Here is a 17,886-nt window from a genome sequence, read left to right on the forward strand (position 1 = left end):
AAGGCCTATGTTGAGTGGCAGTTACTACCCTAATTCTTAAAAATAAATCTATTTGCCTACCAGGTATCGGAAGCAAGATTTCTTTTGTTTTTTTTCTGTTTGTATAACCACAGCATTCTGGAAACAATCTAATTTTGAGGTTGGAAGAAGAGAGAAACAGGGACTTGCTACATATGCATATAAAGGGAGAAGTGATGATTCTGCAGGCCCGAAGGACACATTTTATTACCAAGTGCATGGTTGGTTCCTGGACTTGCAAGCAGAGAAAGGCGCAGGCTGGGCTGCGTTTCTTTTAACAGCTTTTGAAGCTGTCCAAAGGTTTGGGGTGTTGTGGTGAGTCCCAGCAGCAGCGAACTGAGGAGCGCAGTCAAAATGTACAGCAGTATCGTGTGCCGTGTACGGCAGCGTTCAAGATGCGCTTGCCTCATCAGCACGTGCCGCTCATGTTCAGGGCACGCGTTGATGTTTTCTGTGGGATAGCGCAGGAGGAACCACTGCATCTGCTCCTGAAGTGAAACCATTTTCTGCAGCAGCTGCCAAAGGCAGAAACATGCTAAGACAATCCTGGGGAGGATTTCTGTATGCCAGGGAAACGCTAGGAGGATTTATGTAGCCAAAGTAAATGGTAATTCTCTGTCTATTTCCAAAGTTTCCCTTTTAAATCCGTTCAGGAAGCGAGTCTTTCCTGCTCCTTCATACTGCCTGGCATTTAGCCTGCCTCAGACTCTGATGGAACAAGAAGCCCCTTCAGAAACAAAATTGATCTGGCAGTAGACGATGTTGAGAAATACTCTTCTGCGTTGCTGTCGTCTTTCCTCAGCATTTTTTGCTGGGGCGAGTATAGAAAAAAATGAAGAAATGCCTCCAATATTTCTGAAATGAATAGAGTCAATGTGCCCAGCCTGCAGTTTTACTGAACTCTGAATTTTGGAGGGGTGAAAACTATATACCATCAATGGAATAATAATAATATTAGATTATTTAGGCTTTTGCCTGATAATGGATCATATTCTGAGGATGGAAAATATTCTGAGAATCAGAGGTGAGCAATAATTTGAGATGATCAAATGTAGATACTATATTTGCAGCAATAAAAGTTTAGATCGGTTGATTTATTTGGTGAATGTTAGACATGCTACGCAAATATTGATAGGATCTTTCTGAAGCACAAATTAGTTTGTTAAACTCATAACAAAAATTATTCAAAATAATGAAAAAAATACTAAAATACCATTCCTACTGTTGCTGAAACAGCTCTGTGTTTTAAACATTTGGGCTTTCGCAGCACCTGATGATCTGTATTCCTCCTTCAGGGCCGTAATGACAAGGATACGCTGGATTGTGTAAAACAGGCTGCTGAAGAGTTCTGCCATCTTGGGCACGTACTTGTTCAAGAAACGAATCTCATGTTTAATCTAGTTTGATACTGTATCTTAATTTGGTTTGCTGCTGCAGTAATTGGCTAAGGTTTGTTTATCCGTAAGGATAGTTGCAATTGTACTTTGAAGGTAATTTCAAGTTTAATAGAAAACCCTAGCTCCTTCAGCTTTTTAATTGGCTATGTTATTCTGTTCTCCTTTAATTGAGGTGGTAAATAATCCCTTTGAAAAGACTGAGACTAGTGAGAGAGATTAAGCCTCTACCAACCTGAATAAAAACTTATTTTAAAGAACAGGTAAACACTGTTAGAAGTTAAGAGGCCTTTCTGTATTGACAAAGATAAATCCTGACCTGGACTGACAGGTAAAGCCAGATTTTCAGAGAAATTAAAGCTGTTTCTGCAAATTTTTGTGAATGGAAAATTGTATTTGCTTTAGGAAAGGCAACTGGCACGCCGTTACATCTTCATATACCTACAGTCCAGGAGTTGTAGATACATGTATTAGTGTTTAGAGTCAGGTTTGGAAGATCCTGGAGATTATAAACAAGACTGAAAAAGAAATTTAAAATTTTAACAACATCATGTATCTGCATGGGGGATTTTCTTTGTTACAGAAGAGGCAAGTTTCATAACAGTACATGTAGAAGATGTGGAAGAAAGAGGGTCACAAAGTCCCTCTGGTTTTTGTTTGTTTGTTTTTAAGACAATCGCTACATTGATAGCAAAGCTCTTAAAACTCTTTATACACGGGAGTGATATCAGAAGACAGTGAGAGCCCTGTTTATGTGAGGATGTTTTTTAAGTTGGGGTTTAGGGCATATCAGCTGGTGCTATCAGAGAGTCACGGCCAAAATGTCGTTTCCGAGTTCGGCTTTGTGCTAGCTGATTGCTCTGCAAAAGCTCCGCAATGAAATTTGGAGTTGCATAAACTTCTGTAATGTTAGTCATTGGCTTGAGTAAATGAATAAGATTACTTAACACTGCATACGTAACGGGAAAAACTCTTCTGTGGCAGCATAGACTTGGATTCCCTTAGTCGTATTGACTAATACCTCCAGGTCTGGTCCAGTGAGGCCAAAACCAGGGTTACTGGAAAGCAGCTGTTTCACATACCCAACGATCGTGTCATGGTTTCCACACATTTATGTTTGCCTGTTATTAAGTAAAACATGTACACTGCAGTCACCCTTGACTCTTCTGTGAGAAGCTTTATGGATTTGCCACCGGTGGTTTGATTTAAAACATGCTGCAAAATGTAAGAGCTCATGGTGAAATGTGGCCTCTACTTCCTAGAGTGTGCTCATCAGTACCTGGGAAAAGACCATGAGAATCTGAGAGTCTGTTTGGTGTAATTGGATAGAGGATTTTTCATTGGATACGCATAAAGGTCAGGAGATAACGTGCCTAAAATCTTGTGTGTCTCTTTACACATCACACTCTATGCTTAATCCTGTAATTCCCATACAGGAGCCTGGATTTACAAGTAGTAATAATAATAAAAAAATCTCCAAATATAACTCTAAATATCACAATTGTCACCATAAAGCTGCCAGAGTTGACCACGAAAATACCAATTTGCCCTTCTAGCAAGTTCTGTTTATTTGCTCTCTCCCCCACCATGCGTCTTTTACCGGGCTTAGCTGTCAGACGGTTTCTAATTTTGAGTATCTTGTGTCATCATCCCTACTGTCCTGATTTACAGCCAGCCGAGCTATGTGTTATGGGAGGGATTTTCAAGGGTGACCAAGCTCCAATTAAAATCTCATTAGTAAAATGCCTGATGTGATGTGTGCATGGATTAAAATCACGGTAGGTGATTTCACTAACCCTAGCCTCTACCCAAATGGTGTTCTTTTTATTCTTCTAAATAGATTTGTCTGCATTCATTGTTGGTTTTCAAACTACCATTTTTCTGGGGGAAAAAAACCAACCAACCAAACAAACATTGTGCTTGCTGATTTTCCTCTGTTTATGTTCCATAACTTTAAAAGTTTCTTTGAAGATGTCGACAAAAATATCCGTTTCTCAATCCACGTAATTACTGAAAAAGCATCAGTCTGTGAGGCTTTTTTTTCTTCTTCTAACTATCGTGCTTTCACCCATTAATAGTGCTTTTTGGTGTTATTCTGGAGGCAGCCTAGCCGGCTTTGAAAGACGTGCTAATTCTTACTCTTGATTCTTAATGATAATTTTATTACACGTGAAATTTCATTTAGAAAGAAATGAGACACTTGTTAAGAGATTACTTAGGCTGCAAAGTCAACCACTTAGAAGTTAGGAAATGAAGAAGAAACTTTATTTTAGTTTCCTTGTGCATTCTGAGAACAATAATATGAAAATATATTCCCCTTCAGTTTTTTACATTCCTTATGTGCAAATTGAGAATTTCTGGTGTTCTAGTTTGTTCAAACTTGGCTGTATTTTCACAGTTCTGGTAGAAAGAGAACTTGTTTGACTGTTAAAATCCAGAGGTATTTCTCCAAGCAGGAAGGCATTAGATCTTCCCACATATAAGAAGCAGTTCATATTTTTGAGCATGCATAAAACATATTTTCCAAACTATTTTGGCTCACATTCATCTCCTTTGGAGGGATGTGCCTTCTTTCAGAAATTGCAGCTTCATTTGAGGAAATTGGTAAAATCACCCTGGCTGCTACTTTAAGAATTAAAACAACCAACCCACCCCAGCGCGGGCAATCACCCAGCAGGATTATTTCATGCTGAATGGTTAAAGTCTGGCAAAAAAAAAAAAAAGAAGAGCTGACATCCAGGTCTTAAAATGGAGAGCGCTGGACAAGTACATGCAGTGATGTTGTTTTTCTGATAATGCGAAATCTGAGCAGCTTCAAACCAGTCTGCTAGGGTGTTAAATGCTCTTCAGGGTTGCAGGTTGGTTGTGCCCATGGAAACTGCCCTCGAGATGTTTCAGAAATGCAGAGATTGCGGTATTGTGCTGTACATCTTAGAGGCTTGGGTATGACAGTTGTGTGGATCCGCAAAGTATTTGGGTCCTAATCTTCTGTTGCAGTACCCTGCTAGGATTGAGCCCTTTGATACTTTTTGTCAAGATGTGTTTCGATCACCTTCAGTAAGACAAACCTTCTTTTGAAAAGGAGGTATTAGCATGCTGCTGCTGGGGGAAAGGTACTTAGAATAATTATGCTCCAGAGAACAGAACTGAGAACGTTTGTGGGGGAGAGACCAGAAGATTGCAGTAAAACTAACTGCTAAATAAGGAAACATCATTAGACAACAGGGCTAACCTTGGGTTTGCTGTTTTGCATTTAACTCCGCATACTGGAACAAAATATAAACAGGAAAGAGCAAAGAGTGCCCTGATAGGAGAGAAAAATGTCTTTTTTGTGTCTGTGCTGTCAACAAGTAGAGACAAGTCACAGATAGCAAAAAACCCCTTATAACAGCCCCCAAACTGTTAGATTGAGCCAATGAAACAAATGCAAAATTTAGAGTATGTTACGGCATGACTGAGCGTAATGCTGAACACAACCAACTATTAGCACACTTAAGGCGTAGGCTGAAGTAAGTCCTTATTAAGAAAAGCGCATTTTTCAGTTTGATTAAAGAAAAGAAGACCTAATCAGACATCTGGCTAAGCGTCACCAAGTTTTTTTCTGAATTATGACTTGGTTACGTTTTGTGTGTGTGTCTTTTGTGCTCAGAGCAGGTGGCTCCTGCAGGATAGAAGAGCTGATAATTGAGGCTTGAGTGTGGTGTAGGGCAAAATATTTTGGGAAACGTGGCTTGGCAGGAACTCAAGGTCTTCCAGCAAGTTGCCATTGACTTCATCTCTGTTGTGTTTGCAGAATGACCCATATTTCCTTATTCACCGTAAATTCTAATTTCAAGTACAGCTGCCAAGACTAGAAGAATTTGAGGCATGCACATGCAAATACCTTAACAAAAATAATTTCCCAGATCTATCTAGAGATTTATAAAATAATAACAAAGAATATTATGCATTCAGATTAATAGTAGATGAATGTAAATTAAATCTTTAGAGATTCACCCACTGATTCTGATCTGGGGATTCTCTCTCTCTTTTTTTTTTTTTTTTTTTTTTTCCTTTGATTTTTAAAATGCACTTATCCATAAACCCTGGGAGCATGCAAAAATAGTAATGATTACAGCTTGTACAAAATAAATTAGCAAGAAGTTCTTACTCCCCTCTAATTAATTCCCTAATAAATACTGAACAAATAACTATGTCTTAAACTCACCTAAATTTACAAGGTAAGCAGCAAATGAAGGTAATAAGGGAAATTAAAAAGTGGCAACAGCAGGTTAAGTGAAATGGGGTGCAGGGGGATGGGGTGAGTGTTTTCCGACAAGCAGAATCGTTTGTCTGCCGGCGCAGCACAGGGAGGAGAATGTGGCCATGGAGAGTTGCTGCCGAGTTACTGCACTAGGAACTACATACATTTGAAGAAGCAAAATATGATTTGCCTAATGACAAACCGATGCTTTCTTACGCTTATATCGTGCGCTCACCTAAATATTCTCATCTGTTTGGCTCTACGTGGACATCTTCAGCGGATATAGTTTGCGTACTTCATCCTCCTTGAGAGGAGCAAACTGTCAAGGATCCATCCAGGAAGAGCTTTTCTTTCTGCATGTGCAACTTTTGCTGCTTTTTACTGATGTTGACATAAAGACCCTGGAAGTATACATCATCTTTGGGATAAACCTCCACTGAAATTATTGGAGTAGCAGGACCTACAAAATAGGCCACTTATGAATTAGTATTTAATTAATTAGTCTCTTATCTGTCCCATGGTAACTTTATAGATAAAGCTGCATGGTGGTTGGAATGGTGAGAAGTCAAGGATTTAGCTGCAAATAAATACAATTCCTTTAAGCCTGTACTATAGGAAAAGATTTTCTGTGTTAGTTCTGTGGTTTTGGATCTTGTTTAGTGCATGTATTACTTTCATATTCAGAAACATGTCAAACGCCATTTTGAAAGTGATTTTTTGCTTTCAGTACCTAAAGAAAAATGGTCCTAATTTTGCCCATACTTATTAGAATCTATGTAACTCAGTTCTTTCTTTCTAGATTGAATAGCTCCTCTTCCTTTCAACTGATTATACAATGCATATATTTATAGACAATAATCATACCTCTCTTAGCCTTCCTTTTGTTGTTCTGTGGAAGCCAAGCTCTTTTAGTCTTCTCAAATAAGAGCATACTCCCAGTTCTGTGATCACTCCTGAAATCCTCTCTATACCTCCTTAGAGTTAAATTCACCTCTGAGTACTGGTGACCAGAGTTTTGGATGATGATGTATCAATTCTGGCCCATGTAATTAATCAAAATTCAGGCAGAGAAGATCTTCACAGCTTCCTGTGCCAAGAAAAAAAAACTTATCAGCTTAGATATGATCTGGCTGGCAAGCTCATGTGGTCTCTCTTTTTATGGGGTGGGGTTTTTTTTTGTTTTACTTTCACATTATTACACTCCTTTAATCATCTGGTCCAAAGCTTTGTCTATCAGCCTAATGTGCCTACAGAAAAACTCTTGGGTTGAGATAAAGACAGTTTAATAGGTAAAGCAAAAGCCGTGCATGCAAGCAAAGCAAAACGAGGAATTCATTCACTACTTCCCATGGGCAGGCAGGTGTTCAGCCACCTCCAGGAAAGCAGGGCTCCATCACGCTTAATGGTGACTTGGGAAGACAAACGCCATTACTCTGAACATCCCCCCCACTTCCTTCTTCTTCCCCCAGCTCTACATGCTGAGCATGATGCCATACGGTGCAGAACATCCCTTGGGTCAGTTGGGTTCAGCTGCCCCGCCTGTGTGCCCCCCAACTCCTTGTGCCCCCCAGCCTGCTCGCTGCTGGGGTGGGGTGAGAGGCAGAAAAGGCCTTGGCTCTGTGCAAGCACTGCTCAGCCGTAATGAAAACATCCCTGTGTTATCAACACTGGTTTCAGCACGAATCCAGAACATAGCCCCATACTAGCTACCATGAAGAAAATAGCACATGTTGGTTTAGGCTTTCTTCAGTCTCCAGGTCTGGTATGGATTAGATGTAAGACCAGGATGATTTATTTAAAAACCCAGTGAGAAATCTGCACCTTTTAATAACAGATATGCTAGCAAGATAACTGATCCCAAGAGATTTCTGTGTCTTGGGCAGAAATCTTGTCAACATGTCTTTTAGTCCTGTTTCGGCTTTAAATACATCCCAGAAACCAAACCTTGGACCCTAAAACCACAAAGTACCTTTATTTTCAATGGCCAATTCATGAGTTTTCAGCTATTGTCTTTAGTGCTTCAACGTCATGTTATAGCTGGAGTCTCCAGTTGGAAATGTGCCTGGACAGTGGATTTTCCAGTTAAGTAACATGTGCCAGGGCCTTAGCTAGAGGAGCTGGCAGGAATATATGTTGGGCTTCTGTACCGTTTTTCAGTTTTTATTCTTCTACCTTATCCCCCCACAGAAGTCACAGGCGTGTAAGTAGGGCATGTATTGCTATGTTGAGCCTTAACCTTAAAACCCCTTGTGCTATGTAGGGAGCAGAGCAATTCCAAGTTCCTAATCTCCCAGTTTTGTTGAATTTACATGTATAAAAAGTATTTATTGTTTTAATATAAAGCAGTCAAAAGCTCTGGTCTTTTCTAAAAACATATATTCAAAGCCATAAATGTGTTGGTATTCTTTTAGATGCATCAAACTTATGCTGCATGAATAGGAAAGAACTTTTCTAGAAGGAGTTCAAAGGACTTGATCTCGTTCAGTCTTGGAAAAAAAATCTCCTGTTGGTAACAGGAGATTTGCCTGCGGAGGAGCTGCAACGTCAGGTGTGGTGGTCGAGCGGTGCTTGGCAGTAGGCAGGCATTGTACAGTGGCTCTTCCACCTGAGATGAAAGTCTCTGCTCCAGGTGTTCACTATTTGGGGCACTCTGCTTAAAATAATACACTTTACTTGCTTCAAAAGAAAACCCATAATACTGGGCTATGTAGTCTGTGATCCCTTGTCAGCATGAAATAATGGCAGAAGAACATCACCCCCAAAATATGATATGGCCCTTTCTGGGAAGGGCCATACATGATGATTAAACATGATGTTTTAAACAATCATCATAATCACACATGATTATGACTTTTGATATGAAAAGAGAAGTTTCTTAATAGAAATACTGCTTTTTTTAATCTGCTGCTTAAAACTTCAATCCACTGTACTTTTCCTTGCGACTCTAAAGCTAAAAATTGCCAGGTTGTTCGCAGTTATGTGAATAAAAATCAGTCAAGTACCATTATGAAGGCTGCCTACAAGACGCTTTGTATTTGCTATTGAAGCAGGTCCTCCCCCAGCTCTTTCCTCTTCTGAATATGGCTGCACCTCATCAGTTCTCCTTTTCCTCCTGGTGTTACCCAGTTGTGCGAGTGGGTCGAGCAGATCCATGAGAGCAATTTTAGCAGAATCAAACCAATTCCAGCTGCTACGTTGGAGGTGCTCATTTCCGTGCAACTCCTACTGCCAGCTGCAAGAAAACCAAGTTGTTTGAGTGAGAAACTTCTAGTTTTGAGCCGTGGGTGTGCTTGCATTGCCCTGAACTTGAGAGGCAATCTCCTGTTGGTGTGGGATGTCCCATTGTGTCGCAGCGTAGTGCAGCAGGATGCAGCTTCTGAAGGAGTCTCCGATGAGCTCTTCAAAACATTTAAAACAAGACAGCAGCCATACAGCTCATCCACAGCTGACTGGCCATGGGAGGTAGCACGCTCTAATGGGAAACTAAATGACCAGGGACCCATTTCTAACTCTGCCAGGGATTGGTTTCTCACTTGGTTTATGGCACATCACTTATAACCAGACTTGCCGGTGCACCGATTTCTCCAACAAACGTCAGGTTCTGCTGGTAAAGCTCCTAGCTCTTGTGTAACGAGTTTGTATCCAATTCTGTCTCTCCAGGGCACGCTGCCTTTCCTGGTAAGGTAGAGCTTATACCCAGTGAAGCACTGGTGACTTTGAACTAGAACTGTAGCTTCAGACATGGCTGAAGAGGGGACAGACTAAAGTTGTATCTGTTGTTGTGGTAATTTTCTGGTTTTGCAGTGCATTACTTCTGAAATCTGAGATGATTGCTGATCATAACACACTCTTTGGTGTGTCCTTCACTTGTTTGTGCCAGTTGGTGTGCTGTGATGAAGGCAGGTAGCAAATCTTTACCTCTGCGTGTTCTTCTGCTTCCCAACTATTTCTTTGTGCTAAGAGTTGCACTGCGGAACGTATGCACCCGTTTCTAGACTGCTTAGCCACAGCGTCTGTAAATCCAAGTAAATGAAATTGTCCTTAATGAAGCAGCAATGAGCTATATGCATAGATGCAGAAGACTTGGTTTGCTTTCATTATTAAAAGGGTACTTAGCATGAAAATTCCTTCTCATTTTTTTTTCCTAATAGCCCACTGCTTCATATAAATGGCAGACTATTTTCCCTGTACTAGAAAATGATGCTGTTCTTATGTCTCCAGGGATACATTGGGAGACTGAGCACTATTAAGATAGCAAAAACTTTTCCGTTTGTGGCTTACTCTTCTATAGGAGTGCTTGCTATAAGGGCCTTTCAGTAGGGACGTCATGTACCTTGGCACTTCAAGAAGAGCCTGCAAGCAAAGAAACGTTGCAAAGTATTTGGACCTTATTCCCAGAGCAGCTGAGTCATGATAAATACTAGTTCTTGCCTTGCAGGTGCTGAGGTCCTCTGACTCTTTTTGAGTTAAGGATGGTTAATGACCACCCAGATGAAGCTTAGCTCAATTCAGATTTGCAGATAATTGATTTTGGATTGTAAGAAATCATTCCGTTCAAGTGATTTTTTTTTGAAAACTTCCATTCCCTGTGATACCAAACCCCTTGAAATTGTTTGCTTAGAGAAGGTCATCCACCATCCGGTTACAGTTGATTGTAGTTGTGGTCACCTCACCAGGTGCTTTAACCAAGGGTGCTGGGAGAGCCACCTGGGGAGCCAGGTATAACAGGGTCCCAAGTGCATCATTCTCCTCCTTGTCTAATGAACCGTATTTATTTACTTGCAGAAAGCAGAACAGGAGAGGCTGAGGAAGCAAGCCAGGGAGCTTCTCTGGAGAGGGCTGGCTGGGAATTCACTGGTCAGGTGGGACTGTGGGGGTCAAAGCTGTATTCTGAATCAGACAAAGCACTAACCTTAACCATTCACTCGCCTGAATCGGGGCTGAATGCTGTGAGTTGTAAAGAGGGCGAATGTCTCCTGGACTGTTGGGTCAGAAATGCTAGTCCAGACCTAAGGCGCTTGTGTGGTCAAAGCAATGTTTAAAACCATCCCTTCTGGTTGGCCGAGCTGCTGCGCTGTGTAAGAGGAGCACATCTACGTTCTTCCTTCCATCTCCATCCCTCCCTGCCTCAGGGGATGCCTCTTAGCGCCGTAGGTAGCAGAAGAAATGGCAGAACACCTCCACCAGCTCTGTGGGGAGATGCAGCGCTGACAATGACAAACAGCTCCCCACTTAAAATAATTCCTGAGAAACAAAGGTCCAGGAGTTGAACTTCCCCTGTGTGTATGGTGAGACGTGCCCAGCCTCATGCTCTGAATGGGCCTGAAGTGGATGGGGCCGTGGTGGTTTTCTGCCAGCGTTTATTGGCCAGAAGGGAAGAGCTTGAAAATAAGTGACTTTCAGTGAAGTAGTGGGGGCAGCAAAGTGTTTTCTGTCTTTCTCGCCCCTCCGGAACAGCTGTGCCTCTCATTCTTCTTTTCATTTTCAGTGCCAGGGTGGTGGATTGGTTTTGGGCTTTGGATTTTGTAATAGATGTTTAGAAGGCAGAGAACTCAGGACTCGCTTTAACCAAGTTTGAACACACGAAAAGTTGTAATAACCCTTTGGGAAGCTAATGGCTAATCTAGAAATATGTGTTCAGTTTAAGCTGAGTATTTGTTCCATTATTTGAATGCCTTGCAATTGCTTCTTCATAACCTCTGTGAAGAGAGCATCCCCTGCAAGGAGCTAGAAGAGCTCTGCTTGTTTTGGGCAGATTGGTGAGCTATAGCATTAATATTAATTGTTAAAAAGAGTAGGTGGGAAGGTAATAAAATATTTTGAACATGTTGAGAACAGCTTTATGCAGAAAAAGACTTTGCTGTTGTCAGGGAGAGTTTTGCTGTTGACTTCAGGTTGTACACGCTACTGCGCTCCTTGCTTATTGACACAGCGGATGATTTTGATGCCTGATAATTGAATTGTGTGCTGCCAGGAGGAAACATGGAGACAGTTTCTTTTAGGGACTGTCTCTGTCTAGTGGGATCCAGCTTATGAATTATACAGCGGGACTTTCAGGGAAACACAGCGCTACCTTACCTCAGCTCCCATTAATGTCATTGACAGACTCGCTATTTCTTCTTGTAGTCGTCGATGGAGGTCTCTGTTCAATCAACCTCACCAGTCCTCCGCAGTTTTCCTTTGGGATGAGGAGACAGATCGCTGTGTTTCATTCAATTTATTCTTAATAATAATGGGGAAAACCAGATATGTTTTTAACAGCGGGCTTATATGTGACATCCCCTAGCTGTGAAAGTACCCTTTCTAAATTAGCGTTCAATGTTCACTCTCACTGCGGAGAATGTCAGTGCTGGAGTTAATCTGAGTGTGGTTGATTTATCAGTACACTGTCAAAATCTCTGAAACCTGAATGCGGTGTATTCTGTAAGTGGTTGTAAATGAATGAGGTGTATTCTATACGTGGTTGGAAATTGCTGAGTTTGCATATATATTTACTCCGAATCTATAGGGCCAGATACTTCTTTAGCATAAAGAATTACAATTTGTAATTGTTCCCAATCAGATTCAAATGTTGATCTTAATATTTTCTTTCTAACATGTTGTTACGAAATTAGTCACTCGTAGTTTTACTTTAAATAACATATTTTAAATGCAGAATAAAAATAAAAGTAACCCAGAACTGCATAAATTTTTTGCTTCAAGAAATATTCAATGCTTTCATGTTCAGAAAATGTTAAATTGGAGTCTTCCTATGTTAAAGACACACTTCATTATGATTAACTATTCCCAATAGAAGAAGCTGTTTAAGTCTCCGTTTGAAGTTTGTTTAGGCAAAATGGCCTTTTCCCTTTGAAAACTTTCACCAGATGTTGCCATCCAGTAGCACTAAATGGTGTTTGTTTACAAAACTGGCTTAGTTTTTCAAAGTTTATTTTGCCAGCACTGCGTCAGACAAACTTTAAAGGCAGTGTTGTGTCTTCTCTTAGATCGACTGGTGATATTTATAAGAATTAGATAAGCTTTCAGGCACACAGTTTCCTCTTCAGATTTGAAACTAGAAGCAGCCGATTTCAAAGCTAAGTGGAAAAAGAGTTTTTCGACTTTAATTAGCTGTGCATCGGTTAGACCGTATCCCTAAACAGCAATGGCTACGGCAACATGACCGTGAGAACGGCGCTCCACAGTTGCTGGCAGCATGCAGCGACACTTCGTACAGTGGGAAAAAAGAACATCCGACCAGAAGGGATGTGGAAATGGAGGTTGAACAAGCGTAGGTCAGAGCAATACACAGTGAGTACTCAGAACAGAGTGGAATTATTTTTGTTAGGCATATAAGTAACGTAATTAGATATCTGGACCAACTAACCCGTGCAGCTGTTGTAATGCACACCCACTTTTGCTATGTCTCCTTGACATAGTTCTTGTGAAATTCTGTAGGACGCTTGATCCCGCTCTCAGCCCGCCGTGCTGCCGATAGCTCTTTAGCAGAGCTCTCCAGCAGGATTGGTAAGGAATCCTGCTTTGTAGCTGGGGTTGCATCACGAGCAAGTTCCCAAGACACTGTGATTCACTTGGCATCATTTTGGGCAGTTTAAAATAGGAGTGAGCCAGATCCTCAGCTGGTATAAATTGGTGTTACTATATTAAATTCAGATGGGCCTAATTATAAGTGCTCAAGCAGTCACTGAGGGTTGCACAATCTATTGCTTTTACAAGTGTGTGCTCACCCATAAAAGTGAGATTGCACAATCTAACCCTATATGAATGTGTCTCTGTCTCAGCTGCTAATTGAAAACAAACATGGTAGGCTTAATAATTCACTTCTCTGGAATATCTGTATTATAAATTATTGGGGGGATCTACTAGATGCTTTAAGAGATGTTACTCTATCACAAGATTAACAAGTCCCAACAGCAATGACTGGAGGTCTTTAAACAGGGAAAAGTTGGACTTGCAGAAGTTTTTGATTGTTGGGTGTTGGGTTTTTTTGGTTTTCTTTCTTTTTTCCAGTTGCTACGGCTTTTGTGCCCTGTGCAGCACAGAGTGTTGCACTCTTTCCAAGCCTGCACAGAGGAAGTCAGTAGCAAAACTCCTGTTGACTTAAGCAAAGGAGGGTTTGGGCTGTTTTGCTGCACAGGAAATGGGGCATTTTTCTGTCCAGTACTTAAGTGTATTTTCCCTTTACAAAAGTCTGTCCACGTTTTGTAACAGGGAAATAGGAAATTGTCTTTTCTCTCATTTGGGAGGAAGTTGCTCTCTGTCCTCTTAATTAGTTGTTTGAAAGATGAAAGCAAGTGCCCAGGGGTCAAGGAATTCCAGGAGGTTTGGTATTTTTGAAGCAAAGAACTTCTAAGAAATGGCACATTATGAATTCTGATTTATCGAAGCCCTGCTGAATGCTGTCTGCAGAGGCACTTACATGGATGCATAGCCTGCTCTCATCTACTTAATTTGGAGCATAGGCTATAGCATCTATCAGGCAATTGCTCCTGCTGACCTGAACATACATATAAAATGTGTTTGTGGAACCTGGACCATTCCTTTCTGATATCGGATGGTGGCTGAGACTTTGGACTTTATTTTCCTGTGGCTTCTGTAATTACCACCTAGGAGAGAATCCCCCCAGATTAAATAGTCTTGTAAAACAGGGATATAAAGGAATATAGGGATAGGGTTATAAAACCTACTTTCTACGTCAGAGAGGCAGCACAGCAAAGAGGTAACAGTGCGGCAAGGCCATAGGATGGATGTTCAGGGCTCAACCTTTCCTACGGCCATGCCAGCTGGACTTGTCAAAGTAGCCTCACACAACTCCACTCTTCCCTATTCTTTTTGGACTGTCCTCACTAGGTCTTGGGTCCTCAAGCTATCATATTTTCTGCAAGTGGCTTGGTGGTATGCAAGCAGCTTGAAAGTAGTAGTCAAAACTCCAAAACAACCCTATACCTCCTCATCCTCCCCCATCCGGGAGGATGCAGACCTGAGCAGGGTTGTTCAGGTTCCTTGGCCTGTTGTGGGGGTGCTGGCCGTTACCTTTTTCTTTTCTGTGTCTCTTTCTAACGCGTGTTACTCCATTTAAAAGGGTCTTTTTAAGTTTGTGTTATGGAAGATCTAGTTGCACTTTTGTAAGTGACTAAATGATTAATTCTGCTTGTTGTTCTTTGTTTTTAAAAGCTAAAATGGCAGACCAATCCAAGTAAAAAAACTTCTGAAATACAGTCTGTGCGTGGCTCAGCATCTTTATTTAAGATCCAGTTTTCTTCAGCATCTTTCATTTTTCTCATGTGTTTGCTGTTAAAGCATTTGTTTTTAGTGCTTGTCAGTCCATTCAGTCAGCAAAATCTTATTTTTACAACATGCTCTGCATGTGCCTGTGGCTTCTGTAGAACATTTCACAGTGTGCCAGAGACAGCTTTGGGGCACGAGTATTATTTGTTGTGGTAAATATAACCCCTGGCCTTTCACCCCAACAGCCACGTTCTTGTCCGATAACAGCAAACCTGGGCACGTCCACCCTTGCAGAGCACGTGGTCTGTAAATCCGAAGCGCCGTCGTCTCAGTGCTTCACTCTGCACGTTTGCTCTGCATGGTTTCTGCTGATGGACTTTCAGCCCGTCTCTGCCCTGCCTTGGCTTCCCTTTGCTTGACGCTCATGGAATATGCTGGCTCTTGGCCCTAGTTTTCTTTTCAATTTCTTGCCTTTTATGCAGTGTTGTCTGGTCTCCTTCGGTCTGTGATTATGTCGTGACTCTCCTGTTTCCTGCCTCAGTTCTTGCTCTGAGTGTGATAAACCTGAATGCAGCTCTGCCATATTTCATTATTTTCACTTCTGCCAGTATCTAAATGGCTGCATGCATTAACTCAAAGGCAAGCCTTCCAGTGTGCCATTTTCCTGTTTTACTTAAAGTAGCATCTGCTGCACACATAGCTATTTAATAGCACTTCTTTGTCTCTTTTCGCTCTGATTTTATATATGTATACACACACACACACACATATATATATAATTTTTTTTTTTTCCTGTGTTGAGCAGCAAGTTTGCCTTCCACTGCTGGCATATCCCAGGTGGTAACATGATATAATTGGCACTGTCACGTTTCATGGGAGCAACTTGAGAGTAACAGAGTCATTCCCTTCTCCCAACACTTCTTTAAAAGAAAAGGGAGTGGGAACAAATCCTGTTTTAATTGACAAATAATTTGTAGCAACTGCACAAGTGCTAGGAGTATTATGCTGCGTTTTGAGATGCAAGCATGGCTTTGGCTAGATTTCAGAAGAAATAAAATACATGGAGACATACTTGCACTACTCCAGCATCACTGGGACTCGACATAAATTCCACTGAGAGGGGAATGATATGAATGTGGGATTGTTATCGTAAAACCCAGGGACAGATCTGTGGCTGGTAAAAATCAGCATTGCTTTTTCACCTTTGCAACCATTTCCCCTTGGTGAGGAGCTGGCCCCATCTAGGCCCAGAGACCAGTCATGCTGGGAGACGGAGAGCTAGTGCTCGCTGTCCTCTGCAATTTTTAGATATTCCTTATGCAGTTCTCTCATTGAATAGTGAGAGATTACCCAGACTTTGGTGCGTTAAGGGCTTTTCTGCACTCAATACTGAGCTTTGTCCTAACTCCTGTTGTCAGTTGTGCTCATGTCGGGCAGGATAAAGATCAGTGTAGTTTAGATCTGGGAGTAAGATCAGCTTCCAACTGGACTTGAAAGTTGCATTCACAAACCATCAGGTGCTCCTGGGCTGGAATAGGGACCGCTGTAGACAAACTCTCATGTACAGCGATCAGCTGTCCATGTGAGAGGCTGCAGCACTGTTGGAAGAGTGCTTGTGTCCACATGCCTTGTGTATTGGTATAGTTTGGGTGATTTCCTAAGGAGGTTTACAGAATGTTGCCTTTTACGACCCTGCCTGTACTTCTTTGTAATCCCTGCAAGTTTTGATACCCTTGTCCTCTTTCAGGCAAGTAAGAGCAAAAAATAAAGATCTCCAAAGTCTAATCTTCCCCTAAACAGGCTAGATAAAGAAAAAAAAAAATGCTTATGCAAGTTCCGCAGGTACTCTAACAGAAGAGAATTGGGATTGATATGGGGGACAGAGGGGAATGTGATGTATGTACGGTTGCATGAGAATTCGGTGGTCGCGCTAATGTCTTAGTAGACAATAAAGGTCTACAAGAGCTGTGCAGGAGTGTGTCCCTTAAAATGAAAAAGATAAAAGGATACAGAGTAACCCATGGCAAAATGATATGTCCATGAGAAAATATTTTTTTTTCTTTTTTCCTTGCAATAAAAAAAAAAAAAAGCCGTGGCTTTGTCTAGCACAGAGATTTCAAGTTCTCCACACAGTATTTGCAATTACTACCGGAAGGCTGAAATGCATCGAACTGGTGTAGCTCTAATTGCGGTGTGGTCACGCTCCTGCTAAAGTACTTTTTGACTATATTTAGTAAGTAATTGAGCCATGCTAACATGGGCTATTAGTCCAAATGCTAGTGTAAATGAGGCAGACAGTATTAAGATGTGCTTTAAGATTGCCAAGTAATGCTAAATCAGGTCAGATGTTCTCGCAAGACAGTTGGTGTTGCTCCTGGCAAAACACGTGTAATGCCGCATGGATGTGCGGGCTTGTGAGGGAGCTGGCAGCTCGGAATCGCTCTGCTCCGGTCTCCAGCCATCCTTCTTCCTTCCAAACGCTCCCTGCCCATCAATGTTAAGGCATTCAAGAAAGAACCAACATGGCAACATCTCAAAATACCCTGTCGCAGGATGAGATTGGGGAAAATAATGTTGGCTGTAATTTGCTGTGTCTTTGGGGAGGTGAATGCTCCGTGCCGATCCCGGTGGGGTGGGTGCACCCCGCTGGGCTGGCACTGGCCGGCACACCCAGGGCACCGTGGGCTCGGCTCAGCCCTCATCCTTCCCGTGCTGCCAGGCACCGGCAGGCAGGGTGGAGACCCAAGAGGTTATCAGGGAAAGGAGATTCTTCATATTACACATGTGTAGGGGAGGACAGGAATTTGTCTAACAAAAGCTGTCATCACATGCCAGTTTTGTTCCAAGTACGGCATGTGTTGTATAACCCATAACCCGAGAGTAACACATGAACTATGAAATGCTTGTCAAAAGTACACGGTTTTTACTGAGCAGTAGTCACTAAAATTATTGAACCTGTTATCGTTGTAGATAAAACACTTCTTGGGTTTTATGTGCACTTCT

General features: G+C 41.6%; 1 protein-coding gene across 1 annotated transcript in view; it reads left to right on the plus strand.

Moving 5' to 3' along the window:
* PLCB1 (phospholipase C beta 1) overlaps positions 1-17,886 on the plus strand; it is a 417,836-nt gene that overhangs the window by 103,062 nt on the left and 296,888 nt on the right. The gene's annotated exons all lie outside the window — the stretch shown is intronic.

The sequence above is a fragment of the Pelecanus crispus genome, chromosome 3 (genome assembly GCF_030463565.1).
Source record: "Pelecanus crispus isolate bPelCri1 chromosome 3, bPelCri1.pri, whole genome shotgun sequence".
In the NCBI taxonomy this organism is placed as follows: Eukaryota; Metazoa; Chordata; class Aves; order Pelecaniformes; family Pelecanidae; genus Pelecanus; species Pelecanus crispus.